The sequence below is a fragment of the Monodelphis domestica genome, chromosome 6 (genome assembly GCF_027887165.1).
Source record: "Monodelphis domestica isolate mMonDom1 chromosome 6, mMonDom1.pri, whole genome shotgun sequence".
Lineage (NCBI taxonomy): Eukaryota > Metazoa > Chordata > Mammalia > Didelphimorphia > Didelphidae > Monodelphis > Monodelphis domestica.
The window spans coordinates 92117458-92133026 of NC_077232.1; the positions used below are offsets into that span (position 1 = coordinate 92117458).

The 15569-nt window shown below is 41.4% G+C and overlaps 1 pseudogene; it reads right to left on the reverse strand.

The window, feature by feature from the left end:
* Positions 1-329: 329 nt before the first annotated feature.
* LOC103092705 (ZZ-type zinc finger-containing protein 3-like) lies at positions 330-15111 on the reverse strand (annotated as a pseudogene).
* Between the last annotated feature and the right edge of the window lie 458 nt (positions 15112-15569).

A 15569-nucleotide genomic window follows, 5' to 3' on the forward strand; every position in this document is an offset into this window, starting at 1 on the left:
AAATGATTTCATATTGAGCCTTGCAGATGTAAATGCATGCCTACTCTGGGATTTTAGCAATTTTTCAAGCTGGTGTGCAGAGTAAACATGGAGCTTGCATCTCAGCACTAATTCATTAGCCCTTTTAACCATGAGTGCAGCAGTAGCAATGCTGTGCAGACAATGCACCAAGCCTTTTGCCACTGGGTCCAAAATTTCACTGTAATATGAAATAGGTCTCAAAGTCAATTCTAGATATTGGGCTACCACTCCAGAAGCTATACCCTTAGCCTCATGGACACATAAATGAAAATCTTTGTCATAATCCAGAATGCCAAGGGCTGGAGCTATTAGGATAGCTTGTTAAGGGGGTGCTGTCACTGACTTGTTGAAGACTTTTAGGAGTACATGTACAAGTTGGACATCCTGCCTGGAACTGCAAATGCTGGCTTTAGTCAGCTTGATGAAGTTCTTGTGCATGTGGCTGGCCACCTGCTTAGCCTTCTGGTTGCCCAGCTCATTGGCTACCTTCTACCAGCACCGAGATTCCACCTCCTTGGGAGGGTACTTCAGGAGGGGCTGCTCTAGCTTTTTCTGTTCTTCCACAGTCCAGAGTTGATTAAACATCTCGGGTTTGGTCTTGTTGCAGAGGTGTCCCCTTATCATCTGGGGAAGGCTGTTTGAACCTTCTGGAACATCAGTTAAAAGCAACACAGAATATGAAAAGGTCTCCCCATCCTTTTTTGGATCCAAAGCACTTTTTGGTCTGGCAGGTAAACCTACTTTATCAAAAACCAACTTCACCCTCCTCGTATTGTGCTTGTAGTTTTTAAACTCCCTCTCGAAGTTCCCGAGGCTGTTAGTATATTGGTCCCATGCAATCTCTAGTAATTGGACAACTCTCTGTGGAATTGGAAGCCCTATATCAATCTTCTTCTGGAGTTTTTCTACAAATCCAATGGGATTTTTCAGGGCTTCTCTCTGGTGTCTGCCTAAACTTTCAAGGTCTTGGACTGCTTGAGTGCACTGGGCCTCGAGCACGGCTATTGTCTGTAACAGTCTCTGATAATCTTTGTTGTGTTTCAATGCCACATGGTCTGACTCAAAGTAATACACGTCAGGCTCCTCATCCTCATCCTCTGGCATTCGCAGGGCTGTGCTCTCTTTGGCAGGTGCCCCATACCCAGGAGGAAGCCTGGCCTCCAAGGGGGGGAGATCCTGGGTCCTGGCTCATTCCCTTGCCAGTCAGGATGGCCTCCTCAGAGTCTGTGGGAGAGCTGTTGACATGAACACTAAGGGGGACACTTGTTTCTGCAGGGCTGAGCTGGTCCTCATCCATTTGTCCATTTTCTCTACAAGGAGAATTATTTTTGGTGGGACTGCCTTTGCTTGGGGCAGCCCTCCCCGGGAACATTCTCAGGGTGTAGCAGTGCTCTTGGGGTTCAGACAGAGAGCTCAAGGCAGCAGAAACACAGTCCAGGGAAGGAGTGGGTGCCTCTGTAACAGAAAGCAAGAATTTTCTATTTTTAATTGGGACATAACTTGCTTTTTTACTTTTATTTTGCTTCACTATACTGCATCTCATGTGCTCATTTAACAAGAATAATGGCATTCTCTATGATTACCTGTGCTAAATCCATCCTTTTCTAGAAATGATAAAATGTCTGGAAGAAGCAGGGGCTGTGGCATACTTAATGGGGTGTAAGCAAGAAGAATTGGTTAAGTTTGACTGTGGATGGGTGATCTGGAAGAGGATGAAACTGGAGAACTGGCCCAAGGTAACACTTGTCAGGAAGAAGTCTTCAATAGGAACCCATCATGGAATGTAGGTAGTGAGATTGTAAATGGATTCATTAATGGATTTCAGAGAAGTAGTGATGCAATAAAAGTCAGGAATAAAATGACAAAACCTTGAAGGAACTTTGCCTGAGGGTAGGTGGCCAAGAGAATGTTCAGGGAAGGAGACCATATGCAAAGCAAGAAAGGGAGGGTTGCTAATATACTCAGAATAGACTTCACATTGCAGAAAAACATATCTAGCACTTCTCATCTTCCCCCACCCATATTGGTAGGCCAAACTAAGCAGTTTGTCAGAGTCCCATTGGCACAAGAATACAAATATTCCAACATAGGACAACACTAGGAGTTGGGGAGAACTAAATAGTCACTGATGCTAGAGCCTAGAGTCCTTGTTTCTTGTGCATCCTTCTTGCTCAAGTCTGTCCTGGATGGGCCAGGATATAGTTTCTTGGACTGTCAATTTCTACTGGCATTAGTGTAAATCTGAGGTCAGGTCTTGTAAAGGTTATAAGTAATGGTTGAATGATGATCATATGAAATTATATGGTCACCAGTATTTATTATATCTTGAGTCAGAACTGTATTTACAAATATTTGCAAATAGAGAGGAAACAATAAAGAAGAGAAATGTGAGGGAGAAATTATCTATCCTGCCAACCTAAATGTTTTGCCCTGGGTCTGCTTAATCAAGGCAGAGATTAATTAGCTCTCAACCAGGAAGGCTGGTAGTGTGTAACCACATGACCCCCTCCAAGATGAAAGCTAGTCTTTCCAGAAGCTAGGAAAGGGTCAGCCTTTTACTCACCCAACAAAGTAATGGGGCAGAGTCTAAGTAGAAACTGAGCTCTGAGCCCATGATTCAAGTTGTAGTCACCAGCAAAGCTCCTTCAAAGACTATCTAAGACTATCTCACAAGACAATCTTTTCAGACTATTTTTGCAAAGACTATCTGCTCTGAAGGAGTTCAGGTCTTGCTTTTAATGGTGACTTCTTGTCCTTTCCCCTATTCATAGGGGACAATCATGGTTTCCAAATTGTGTAGCACTGTCCAGTGGGGAGTATCTGTAGAATTGACTTCTCACCTACTGAAGATTAGGTTCTCATCAAAATGATTCATAGATTCCCTGCTGATTGAATTTCTATGGGTGTGAATTCTCTACCTTGATAGCTTCTCACCTAGTACTAAGTAGGGTATTTAATCTTTTGTTGATTCAATTCAAAAGTAGACAAGGGGGAGTTAATCCTGTCTGCAGTTTAGTGAGGTAATAAGTAGGGGTACTTAAGTTAGTGTTAACTCAGGATAGACAATAGAGTAAAGAATTCTTTCACAATCTCCCTATGATCCTTTGGGAGATTACTCTCCCCAATGGATTGTTTTAACATGATCAGAATCCACAATAGTTAGAAATAAGAGATAGGGAGAGAGCAAACAAGTATTTACTAGGTGAATTGACCATAAGCCAATTATGGAGCAATCCCCTTTGTCATTCAAATTTACATTCAAAATGCTTGTGTTCAACCCCCCACAGTTCAATTAGTTATGCTCCAAAGTTCATGCTGGATGTTCTGATGCTATGGAGGTTTTCTTCAGGCATATTCATGGTGTCTTCTTCAAACAGTTCATTCTATGGAGTTTCAAGGAGTTAGCAAACTTTTTTCCCTGAAAATTTTGGATTTTTGATAATTATACAATTTACCCCCTTCCCCAAAATCCCCCCAGAGGTGGGTTTTGACCAATATTCAGATCAATTCTGGATACATATTATGGGGTACAGTCAATCAGTTTCAATAGAAGGTACTCGCTTTACATGTGAGCAATGAAACCAAGTGTCCTTTTCTCCAATTTTTATAGCTGTTGGAGTGGTAAATAATACTTGAAACAGACCTTCCCAGGAAGGCCAAGTTGTTCCAGTACAGCTGGAAATTCTTAATGTATACCTTCTCTCCTGGTTTTAGGTCATGACGTAAAAAGTCTGAACTCATTGTCTCTGGAGCTACAGTACCTACACACAATTTGACTTTGAATTCTTTTATATATGTATCAATAGAAGTATCTCCCCCTGATAATGATGCATATGCAGAATAAAAAGGTTTAGCTTGAATAGGAGGGTGTCCAAAAATCATGTCCAGTGGTCAGATGTGTAGCTCTCCTCTAGGCCTGATTTGGAGATAAAATAAAGCTAGATGGAGAGATTTAGGCCTTTCTGAATGCATTTCTGTGCCTAGTTTGCCGATCATCGTTTTGTGTTACCTGTTCATTCTTTCAATTTGGCTTAACTTCTGTACATGGAATTTGGGGGTTATCCCCCAAATAGGAATAAACCTGAGATAAAACTGATTCAATATAATGGTGTCCCCTGTCAGAATCAATGTGTAGGCAGACCAAAGTGAGGAATAATCTCTTTTAAGAGTACCTTGGCATGAGAAGCCACTATGGCATGGGCAGTAGGAAATGCTTCCAGCTATTAGGTCAATTGATCCTCTATGAGTAGGCAAAATTTATAATGTCCAGCTTTTGACATTGTAATAAATTCTATTTGCAGGTATTCAAAAAGTATGTAAGCCAGAGAGTACCCACCAAGTGCTTTGATACAAAAGTCTTGTTGGTTATATTCTTGGCAGGTAGGGAAGGCTGCATAAACTTTAGAGGCTATAGTAGTTATACCAGGGGTTCTCCGTACTCTTTTAACAGTCTACAATGCCCTGGATGACAAAGTGATTGTTTTTATGCAAGGATTGACATATTTTATGATACAAATTTTTAGGGAGCAAGGATTTTCCTTCACACGACACCCATTCTCCATTTATCTGTTTAACCTTAAATTGTTGCTTCCATTTTTCCACCTCCTTTTCATTTGTAAAAAAAAGACTCGAATACAGGACTACAATCCCCACGAGCCTTTGCTCCACTTCCCCAGAATGCCTTGTAATCTCACCTGGGCAAGATCGAGAAGGTATTTAAGCTGATTCAAAGGCTCTCTCTTGGACTTCCATTTTGGGGCAGGCGTGGCTTTTTTTCATAATGTAGGTGAGGTTATGTCTAGGCCTCTCTATGGCCTGGACACGTGTCTCTTATCCTGTATTTTCTTTAATCCTTAATCTTCAATAAACCTCTAAAAAATATAATACTCCTTGCAGAGAAACTAATTTCTACCTGCCTCAGTCTCCCCATATATTCCTAATTTTAATCTTTACACATTAATCTTTACACATAGGAAAGTGATGAATCTGATTTCTTATTTGTTATTAAAGTTAAAATGAATTCAGGTCCTTCTATGGCCACTAGCTTTGTAGCAGTGTCTGCTTGGTAGTTTCCCCTAGAGACAGGGTCAGTTTCACCTGCATGGGCAAAGCAATGAACTACAGCTAAGGTTTCAGGTAGCAGAAAGAACTTCATTAATAATTTCTGCATTTGCTATAGTTTTTTTCCAGCTGAGGTTAAAAATCCTTTCTGAAGCCATAACATACCAACTACATGACAAATTCCAAATGTATATCTTGAGGCTGTGTAAATTGTTGCCCTTTTGCCTCTGGTGATTATATAGGCATGTTTTAGAGCTATAAGTTCTGCAACTTGAGCACTTATATTTGAGGGCAATGAAGCAGAGCAGAGTGGCAAGTTCTGTGACTACTTCAGCTCCACTTTAATGTATACCATCCCTCATGAAAGAAGATGCTTCAGTGAATAAGACTAGATCTGGGTTGTCTAAAGCAGTATCCAGGAGATTAGTGTTCATTGTTGAAAGGTCTCAAGGTAAAGATTCACAGCTATGTAATGTTTTTCCTGAAACTAGAAAATCAGGAAGCAAGGTGGCAGGGTTAAGAGTTGTACAAAGTTTATTTTTTCCTTTTTTTTTTCAGTGAAAAAGAGGAAATAGGTTTAATGTGCTTACATTCTGTTAGGGGAAAATTGGCAGGGATACAAGAAACAAACAAAATAATTTCAGATTAATATAAAGCAATTTCAAGTAGGAAATAGTGTGATGGGAGGAATGAAGGGAGATCTTCTGTTGGAAGGGGTACTTTAGCTAGACTCTGAAGGAAGCTAGGAATTCTAGAAATAGAGGAACAAAAGGCCCACATGATACTTACTGAGGGACTTGCACAAAGATGTGGAAGTAAGAGATGTACCAGCAACACGAAAGCAAATCTGAATGAAACAAACGTACATGAATGGGAGTGAAATCTTTTATGGCAATGGTATAATGTCTCCAATATGATAACTATGGAATCCATCTCTCCTCTTGGGATTGTTAGATTTAAAATAGTTTTGAGTGTTAAATAGTTGTAGATAAGAGAGTGGGAGCCATAAACTGTGATAATTAAAATGTTTGGGAGCAAGGGAAATATATATATCAATTATGACCACTGAAATATGTTTTCTACTGTGTCTTGGTTTTATATAAATATAAGATGGTCACCAGGGAATATATTCCCAATTTATGAATATGCCCAAGCCAACTGGGTTTTATAGAGAAATTTAATTTATAATACACTGATTAATCAATAGAAAAAGAGAGAAAGTAAGAAAGGAATAAGAATGAAGGGCCTCAAGCCAATAAGGCCTAGACCTCAGTCCTAAGAGATAAATCAGTCAGTTGGTTTTATCACTCACCCAAGATCTCTCTAGGTAAGGCTTCTCATGCCAACCTCAGGCTCCACCTTCAAGAGAGCCTCCTTTCAAGAAATGTTTCCAGAGAATTCTCCTCCTGACTCCTCCTGAGTTCTCCTTCCACAGCCTCCTTCAAGACCTCTCCAGGAGCTCTCCCTCCAGGACCTCTCTCCTCTCAGACTCCTTCAGAGCATCCACCCTTCCTGAGTCCTCCTTCAGAGCATCCACCCTTCCTGAGTCCTCCTTCAGAGCATCCACCCTTCCTGAGTCCTCCTTCAGAGCATCCACCCTTCCTGAGTCCTCCTTCAGAGCATCCACCCTTCCTGAGTCCTCCTTCAGAGCATCCACCCTTCCTGAGTCCTCCTTCAGAGCATCCACCCTTCCTGAGTCCTCCTTCAGAGCATCCACCCTTCCTGAGTCCTCCTTCAGAGCATCCACCCTTCCTGAGTCCTCCTTCAGAGCATCCACCCTTCCTGAGTCCTCCTTCAGAGCATCCACCCTTCCTGAGTCCTCCTTCAGAGCATCCACCCTTCCTGAGTCCTCCTTCAGAGCATCCACCCTTCCTGAGTCCTCCTTCAGAGCATCCACCCTTCCTGAGTCCTCCTTAGACCCCGCTATCTTTAAGGAAACCATCTAAGTTCCCTCCCCTCAGTTCTCACATCTACCAATCACTGTCGATGTCTCCCCTGTGCCAATGGTGGTTCTAGTTTAACCCAGGACCTCCCAGAGGTCTGTGGCTTTGCACATGTCTGTTGAAGGTCATATTCTCAAATAATTAAATCTTGATCTTTGCTGCAGCCCTTCCTAAATCCTGTTACTCTGAGTAGGGTGGAGATTGTAAGTTCCAAGACCTGGTTCTGTCATTCCAAGTATCTCTATTGTATCAATTCTAAAATCAATCATGACTCAAAGAACTTCCTGTTCTATGCTTAAGCATAGGTCAAAGCCCTTTCCATTGTTTAGCAAAAGGTTTCTGTCCTAAAGTAGTCTTAAGTAGGGAGGAGAAGGACCCTCCCATGCCAAGGGTTTTCACATTCCAATAGAGTTCTTACTCTCAGTAGGAAATTTTTTCCAGTATTAAATTTCCCAATGGGGAAATTTCCAACATTCATAAGTCTAAGAAATTTTAAGGTTTACAAGATTTTCTTCAAGCTTTGGGGGCATAGACTCTTGGTCACTACAGGAGCTCTTGCCATGGTTCCCCAATCTACATTCAAAAAATTCTTGCTGGACAGCCTTGGGTTCCTGGCCAATGGGAACTGGACAGAGTTCCATCTGGAACCTATCAACACCTCTCTTGAGTCAGCTGCAAGGGATTGGATTTCCAAGTGACCCAACACATTTCCTTTTTCTCCTCCCTCAAGGCCAAATTGTCATCTGTGTTGTCCTGGTAGATGTGGGGTGAAGAGGCCATCTGAATGGCAACTTAGTCTCTCTCCCTTCTGAGCTGCCAAAACTATTTGAAATCTTTTAAAAGATTTATTTTGTATTTCTAGTTTTTGAGATCCATTGATCTTGGAGGCGTTCTGGCTACACTGGTTACCAGGTGCAATTCAGTCTACTCTGAAGTCCAAAAGTGTAAATGGTCTAGAGAGTCCTAGTCAGTTATACACCCAAATGTTTTAGAAATTCATCGTTGAATGGAAAACTTTGACCTCTTTGTTACATGTTCTCTTCCTCAAAGGAATTAGGTACAAGCCCTACACTTACTTTGGGTCTGATCACCCTTGCTGACCCAGAGGTGGTGGGTCATAATTATCCAGGGCCTGGATAATTAAGGAATCACCAGGTCAAAAGGTGATATAGACTCATATCCCTTGAGTTATAAGAGACCTTAGAGGTCATCTAGTCTAACCCTCTTTATTTTATACTTCAGTAACTGAAGTCTAAATTCTTCCAAAGTCACACAATTAGTAAGCAGCATAGTTCATAGTTGAACCCCGACTCACTCACTAAAAATATAATCTTTATACATTCAGGTTTAAGGTATCAAGTGAGACAGAGGTAACTGATAAAATTCATGGAATGTGGCTCTTAAATTAGGCAAACAATAGCCAAAGGATATCCTTGAAGCAGAGGAAGACATGTCCATGACATGAAATCATAAGCCATAAATCAAGTAAAAAACTGGGTTTGAAGAGCAGAAGTAGCTAGCAGTGATTCTTTTTGACTCAGCTTTTTGAAGCACCAGTAGGCTCTGTGTTGGACCCTTTTCAACTTTCTCTTGCTCTTTGTGTTTGGATGTCAAACTTTCCACAGTGCTCTGGTCTTTTCTTTACAAACACTTGGAAATCTTGTATTTTGTTGAATGCCCATACTTTCCCCTGGAAGTTTATAGTCAGTTTTGATGGATAGCTGATTATTGGTTGAAGACCCAGCTCTCTTGCTTTTCTGAATATCATGTTCCATGCCTTAAGGTCGTTCAGCGTGGAGATTGCTAAGTCCTGTGTGACCCTGATTGGTGTTTCTTTATATCTAAATTGTATTTTTCTGGCTTCTTGTAAGATTTTTTTTTTGCTTTGAAGCTTTGGAATTTGGCAATTACATTCCTGGGAATTGTCTTTTGGGGATTTAGTGCAGAGGATGTTCTGTGAACTCTTTCAATGTATATTTTGTCTCCTTTTTCTAGAATCTCTGGGCAGTTTTCTTTGATATCATGTATTATGATATCCAGATTACTGTTTATTTCTGGCTTTTCTGGTAGACCAATGATTCTCAGAGTGTCTCTCCTTCCTCTGTTTTCCAGGTCTGTCATCTTGTCAGTGAGATATTTTATGTTCTAATTCCTTAGTCTTTTGACTTTGCTTTATTAATTCTTGCTCTTTTGCAAGATCATTGTCTTCCAGTTGCCTGCTTCTGACCTTTAAAGACTGGTTTTCCTTTTCAGTTTGGTCTGACCTGTTTTTTGAGGCTTCAAGCTGTTTCTGCATTTGCATATTTTGGTCCCTCAGATTGCTGAGTTCCTTTTGCATTATTTCCCATTTTTCCTGCCAGAAGGCTTCCATCTTTTGGATAATTTCCAATTCAAATTCTTCAAGAGCTTGTGGAGAATTTCCATTTCCCTTGGAAGGTTTTGGAGCATTTGTGTTTCCTGTATTTCCTCTGTATTTTGTATTTTCACTCCATAAAATGTGTCCAAAGGCACCCCCCTTCTTCTTGCTTTTCTTGGTGTTGGGAGGCTGACCTTGAGCACTCTTTGCCATCTCTATGGTTTTTCCTCTCCTTTCTAGTCATAAATCTGAGTGAGGAGGGCTGGCTCTCAGTGTATGGGTCTAATGATCAATTGAGGCTTTAGTCCCAGGCAAATTGTCTGTTCTCCGCAGCTGCGCTGTCTTCCCAGGGAAGCCCAGGGTCTGCCCTTCCCTGCCTGCCTGTGTTTTGGGTGTTACTGCTCTCAGTTCTCTCCAGCTGCTTCTCTGCTGCCTTACTTCCATGCTCTGAGCCTGGGACAGCACTTTCCACAAGGTACCTCAGTGCCTTTGCCTGCCCCAAGGTTCCTGTCCTTTCAGGAGGCCCTGCACTCAAGGTGGGAGGGGTCCTGGCCTCCCTGAGCTCTGAGGATTTGTGATGAGATTAGGTTCAACTGGGTTGGTCTGGAGGTGCCCAGAGGCAAAAACCTCCAGTGAGACTCCAATGGAAGGACCCAGCCATGGGGCTATAGGCTTCCCCTGTCTCTCTCTGGCTGCTGCCCTGCCATCTGTGTTGGGCTCCTGGAGCCTGGCCCAGGTTGCTTTCAAGGTGCACCCTTCAGAACAGCACCTTTGCCCGCCCCAAAGTTCCTGTGCTTGCGGGAGGCCCTGCACTCTAGAGGGGGAGGGGTCCAGATGGGATTAGGTTAAACTGGGTTGGTCTGGATATGCCCTGAGCTAAAATCTCCTGTGAGACTGGAGCCAGATGGAAGGACCCAGCCATGGGGCTTCAGGCTCCCAGGTCTCTCCCTGGCTTCCTCCCTGCTACCCATGCTGGACACTCCAAGCCTGGCGCCCCACTGTTCACAAGGTAGACCCTCCAAACCAGCACCTTTACCCACCTAGAGGTTCCCTTTGCCACTGGGGGCTCAGTGCTCTGGGTTGGGGGGAGGGGTCCTGGGACCTTCCTTCTGCCTTCCCCTTAGACCCTAGTGTTCTCGGATTCCGACTTTTCGGGGGCATACCTTTCAATTTGAGTCCAGAAGGCGGGTTCCCCGTCTCTGTCCTATTGTTAAGTTTGAATTTCAGTCCCCTAGGAGCATTCAGTTTGTGATCAGTAAGGAAGGGTTTTCAGAGATCTGAACTTTTGCTGCTTCTAAGCCTCCATCTTGACTTGTACAAAGTTTTAAAGTGATATTTTCATTGCTTAATAAAGTTACACTGTATCTTGTATATTTGATCAGAAAATGCCTGTGTTCTATGCCTAAGCAACAATGTTTCTACTTCACATGAGCACCTAATTGTTAATGGGCATCCCAGTACTATGTCAGCTACCTTATTTGCTAATAAAAGTGTGGCAGCTACAACTCTAAGGTATGGTGGTGCTCCTGAAGCTACTGGGTCTAGCTGGGGTGAATAATAAGCAACCAGACACTCAACTAGTCCCAAAGTTTGGGTTAAAACACCTGAAGCCACCCCTTTCTCTTCATGAATGTATAAAGTGAAGGGTTTATCATAATCTGGGATACCAAAAGCAGGAGTGGACAAGATGGGCTGTTTTAAATATGAGAGGTGACAGGTGTTCTGGTTCTAACATAAGTGGTTCAGTGACTGAATCTTTTGTTAGTGCTATAAGGGATTTAGTGATTTCCCCCATAGCAAGAGATCCATTGTCTATAAAAACCTGTTACCCTTAAGAATGCTCTTCACTGTTTCCTTAGTAGTGGGAACTCTTAATTTTTTAATATCTGCAATGAGGTCAGGAGAAATAGAACAGGAACCAGCAGTTAAAATGAACCCTAAGTATTCCACTTTGGGGATACACTATTGAGAACTTGTGGCCTCTCTTATGTAATTTTAACAGAAGATGTTTGCTATCTTCTTGGCATTGTAACCGTGAAAATGTGGGTTTTGCCAAGACTGTGAATTTCCAAAATAAAAAATAAGTGGTTGCCATGGAAAAATTCCCAAATATGAAAATACCCAAGTCAGCTGGGTCTTATGGAGATTTTAGGCCAAATGGCCTAGGACTGAGCCTTAAGAGAGAGCAAGTCAGTCTTCATCATTCACCACAAGATCATCTTCAAGCTGGGTTCTTTTACTCCAAACTGAAATTAGCCTCCAAACTGAATTCAAATTGTAACTGAATTCAATTGCCCTGAACTTGTTCCTTTGCTTCCTTTTAAAGAGATTTTTTTCTTATGTCACCTCCCCTAAATTTTCACATCTACCAATCACAGTAGATGCTTTTTCCTAGGACTGCCCATTCTTCGTTCACATCTTCTTGAGTTCTCACCTACTCTGGGTAGATTATATCCTCTGAGTATTTCACATCTCTTTTGCTAAGCTTGCCTTTTGTATGTTGCTTGACCTTTGTAGGATTCCAGGCATATACATCTGGAAATGTGGTTGATGTATTCATATTATATTATACTTGGTCAGAGCAGTTAATGAGATCTCAGAGGCCAGAAGAATCTCTGGGCCTGAGCCACAGAGGGCTTAGTTCTGGCCTGGTCAAACAGCATTCCAATGAATGATTTGTGAGCGAGCCATGTGGTCATTGTTCTAAGAGCTTGGAAAGCGTGGGCTGAATTTACCCATGCCTCTTTCTTGTACATCATTAGCATCTTAAACCAATATGTATCCACTGTGTTGTTACATATATATTATGCACCTTACAGTCATTGCCAGAAGGGAGCTGCCTCTCTCTCTCTAACCTGGCTACTGGTCAAATGGATCGCTCCTTCTCTGGAGCTCTACTATGGTCTCTAAAGATCTTCCTTTGTTCTTTTATTTCCCTCTCACCAGCTATTCCTATCTAGGAATTCTACATTCCATGTGTTCTTGGTTTTTCATATCTTCCTTTATTGAATACCCTACAAGGGAAGATATTAAAGGAACAAGTGCCATTTCTTATACACAATTAATTTGTTTGTGTGTCTAGATTTATTAACCCTTTCTCCCGACTTCTTTCTCCTCCTCAAGTTATTACCCACTAGAAATTCCTTTTATGCAATGGTTGCTGGCTGGCCGTTGTAACCTTTTAGTGATTAATTTAACCTTTATATGTACTTAGGACCCTTTTGTATTAGATCTAAAAATGGACCTACTAGCTTAGGGTTTTGCTTCACTATAAGTATGAGTTGGGCACTTTTCATTGTTCAATCAGGAATTTGCAACTTTATCTTCCCCTAAGGCACTATCTTGAGCAGGGTGGAGTAATTTTAAAGTTCTCAATATATTCCTGATCAAGTACTTCCATTGTTAAAATTGCTCAGACTCTACTTCAGAAGATTTGATTAAGCTATTCCCCATTTCTAAGATTCACAGCATGCTGCTGTTGCTTTTGGTAAAACCAAGAGCAAATCATTCATTTATTCAATTGACTATGTTTAAATTGAATATTATAGGTATCTTAGGCTAAAATCTGTGCAAACAGGGTAGGGCTTTCCATGTATCCTTTTTGCAATCAATATCAGGTCCACTGGAAAGCTTTCCAGGTAAAAGCAAATATATTTCTGGAATCCTCATGAGTTGGTATTGAAAAAATGCTGAGCACAAATCCACTACAGAAAAAGTATGTGGCTGTGCTGGGAATAGTGGAAACTTTTGTGTTTGTGTTTGCAATTACAGGATGTCTTTTTATGACATAATTATTTACAGCCCTTAAATCTTAGACCAATCTATATATTATTTTCCTATCTGGGCCAATTTTGGATTTTTAACAGGTAAAATAGGTGTATTCTGATTTTCATGGAATTATTATTGCTTGCTCAATTAATGAATTTACTACTGGGGTAATTCCCTCAATTGCCCCTTTTGATAGGGGATATTGAGGAACAGAAGGAGGTGGCCCATTTTTTGTTTTAATGTGACTGGGATCAGCTGATTTCAGTAGGCCTACATCAGAAGAAGGTGTGGCCGAAAGAGACTCAGATATATCAGCTGGTATTTCAAAGGTAGGAGGCTCTTTCACCTCCTGGCTTTCAGAAGTACAGGGAACAGATTCCAAAATTCCTCAGGTAATTCTAGTGACATAGAGCCATCTGGAGTGCATGCTATTGTGGCTTTAAGTTAACATAATAGGTACTTTCCAGCAGATTTTTGGGAATCCAGACATTAATAGAAAAGAATATTTTACAGATAAGGGTCCCACAGATACCATTTGGGGAGAAAAATGTTGGGACCTTTTGAGGTGTTCCTGATATATCTACATTTATAAATCCAATTGTATTGCATTTTTCGTCTGGTTTACTCATCATAACTGATCTAGATGCTCCAGTGTCTAAAATGCATTCATAGAATGAGTTTCCTGCTTTTAGGGTTCTCTGTGGTTCATTACTATTTGTAGGGGAGTAAATAGGGATAATTGGCATTAAAGCATCAGGTTCTGGAAAATCTAACTTTTCACTTTCTGATCCCAAGACCCTTACTGCCCCCATCATACATTGGGCATTTCTCTGGGATCCACCATGCTGAGGGGGATTTTCACTCTGTGCATAATGTGGACGAGCTCCAATTTGGATATATTGTTATTGGGAATTTTGTTTATCACCATTTCCCTCATTTGGTGTATAATTACTATAATTATATTATAATTTTGATAATTGTTATATCTGTTATGTCTAGGCTTGACATTTGATTTTCAATGGGGTATGTCTCTGAGTGCAAACAAATGATTGTCTTGTTTCTTCGAGGTAGAATATGGAGAATATCAAACTGATTTCACCAGCTATATAGAGATACTATGAAATGTTCTCTGAGCATATGAGCCATTTTAAACTGAGAAAAGACAACATGTTTCCAAGAAGAGAAATGTGAGGGGGATAGAGAAGTTATCTCTCCTATCACCCTAAATGTTTTGCTCTGGGTCTTCTTAATCCAGGCAGAGATTTCTCAACTAGGAAGGCTGGTAGTGAGTAACCCATGACCTCCTCCAAGATGGAAGCTAGTCCCTCCAGAATCAAGGAAATTGGCCAGCCTTTTTCTCACCCAATGAAGTAATCCAAGAGTGAGAGTTCAAACAGAATCTGAGCCTCCAAGGCATTTCCAGTAGCCTCCTCCTCTTGTTTGTTTATTTTTAAATTTAATTATTAAGTTGCCTGCAGTTTTATTTCCTTTCTCTAGGTGGTGCTACCCTAGTGTGTACTGGCTCTGGGTTAGGGTCTCAAAAGGCTAGAGGGCTGAGTGTTATAAAGATTTAAGAGAATGAAAATAGTGTGGGTACAGTCACCTCTAACCACCCTCAGGGTATAGCCTAAATTTAACAAAGTAGGTGTGAAGAATTCCCTGCCTTCCTCTCCCCACCAGGTGTAAATAGCCAGCAGCCACAATGCTAAACTTATTAACTTCCCCCAATACTTAGCTCCTTCTCACCAATCTGGAGTTCTGGTCCTTGAGATTGTAGCTGCGTGTGTGTGGGTGGGGGGGGTAGCCTAACCAGGAGGCAGGGGGTGGTATATGTGCAAGTGTCTCCCCAGGTAAATACCTGAGGGATGCCTGATTGTTGCTTACCAGGAAGCAGCGAACAATGACTGGCTGCTCAGCTGTTTTCAGTTGAAGTGAAAAGTTGATTAGAACTAGCTGGTTCATGCCAGAGGAGAAACAGCTGTTCTCACCCTGTGGGTGTGTAGGAATGAGAATACATAATGCATATCAGGTATTTACATTCTGAATCTTAACTGTAGCAAAATTACAGTTTTGAAGTAGCCACCAAAATAATTTTTTGGTTTGGGGTCACTGCAACAGGAGGAACTGTATTGCGGGGTCACGGCATTAGAAAGGTTGAGAACCACTCCTTTACAGCATCAGACCGGCTCTACTGTGAAGCTAATCTGCTCTCTTTGTCAATTTCAAACTGCTCTACAATCTTAGAGCTGAGTAGGAGTCCCAAACTCCAGATTTAGCTACTAACAAACTGACTTAAGGATAGTTTAGCAAGAGTAAAAGGATAGAAAACTGGATAAAAAGAGAATACTCTTCAAAACTTCTTGGTTAGCCAAACTGTAATAGTTAAAAAGGGTGTGGTTGCCAATTGTAATAATTACAAT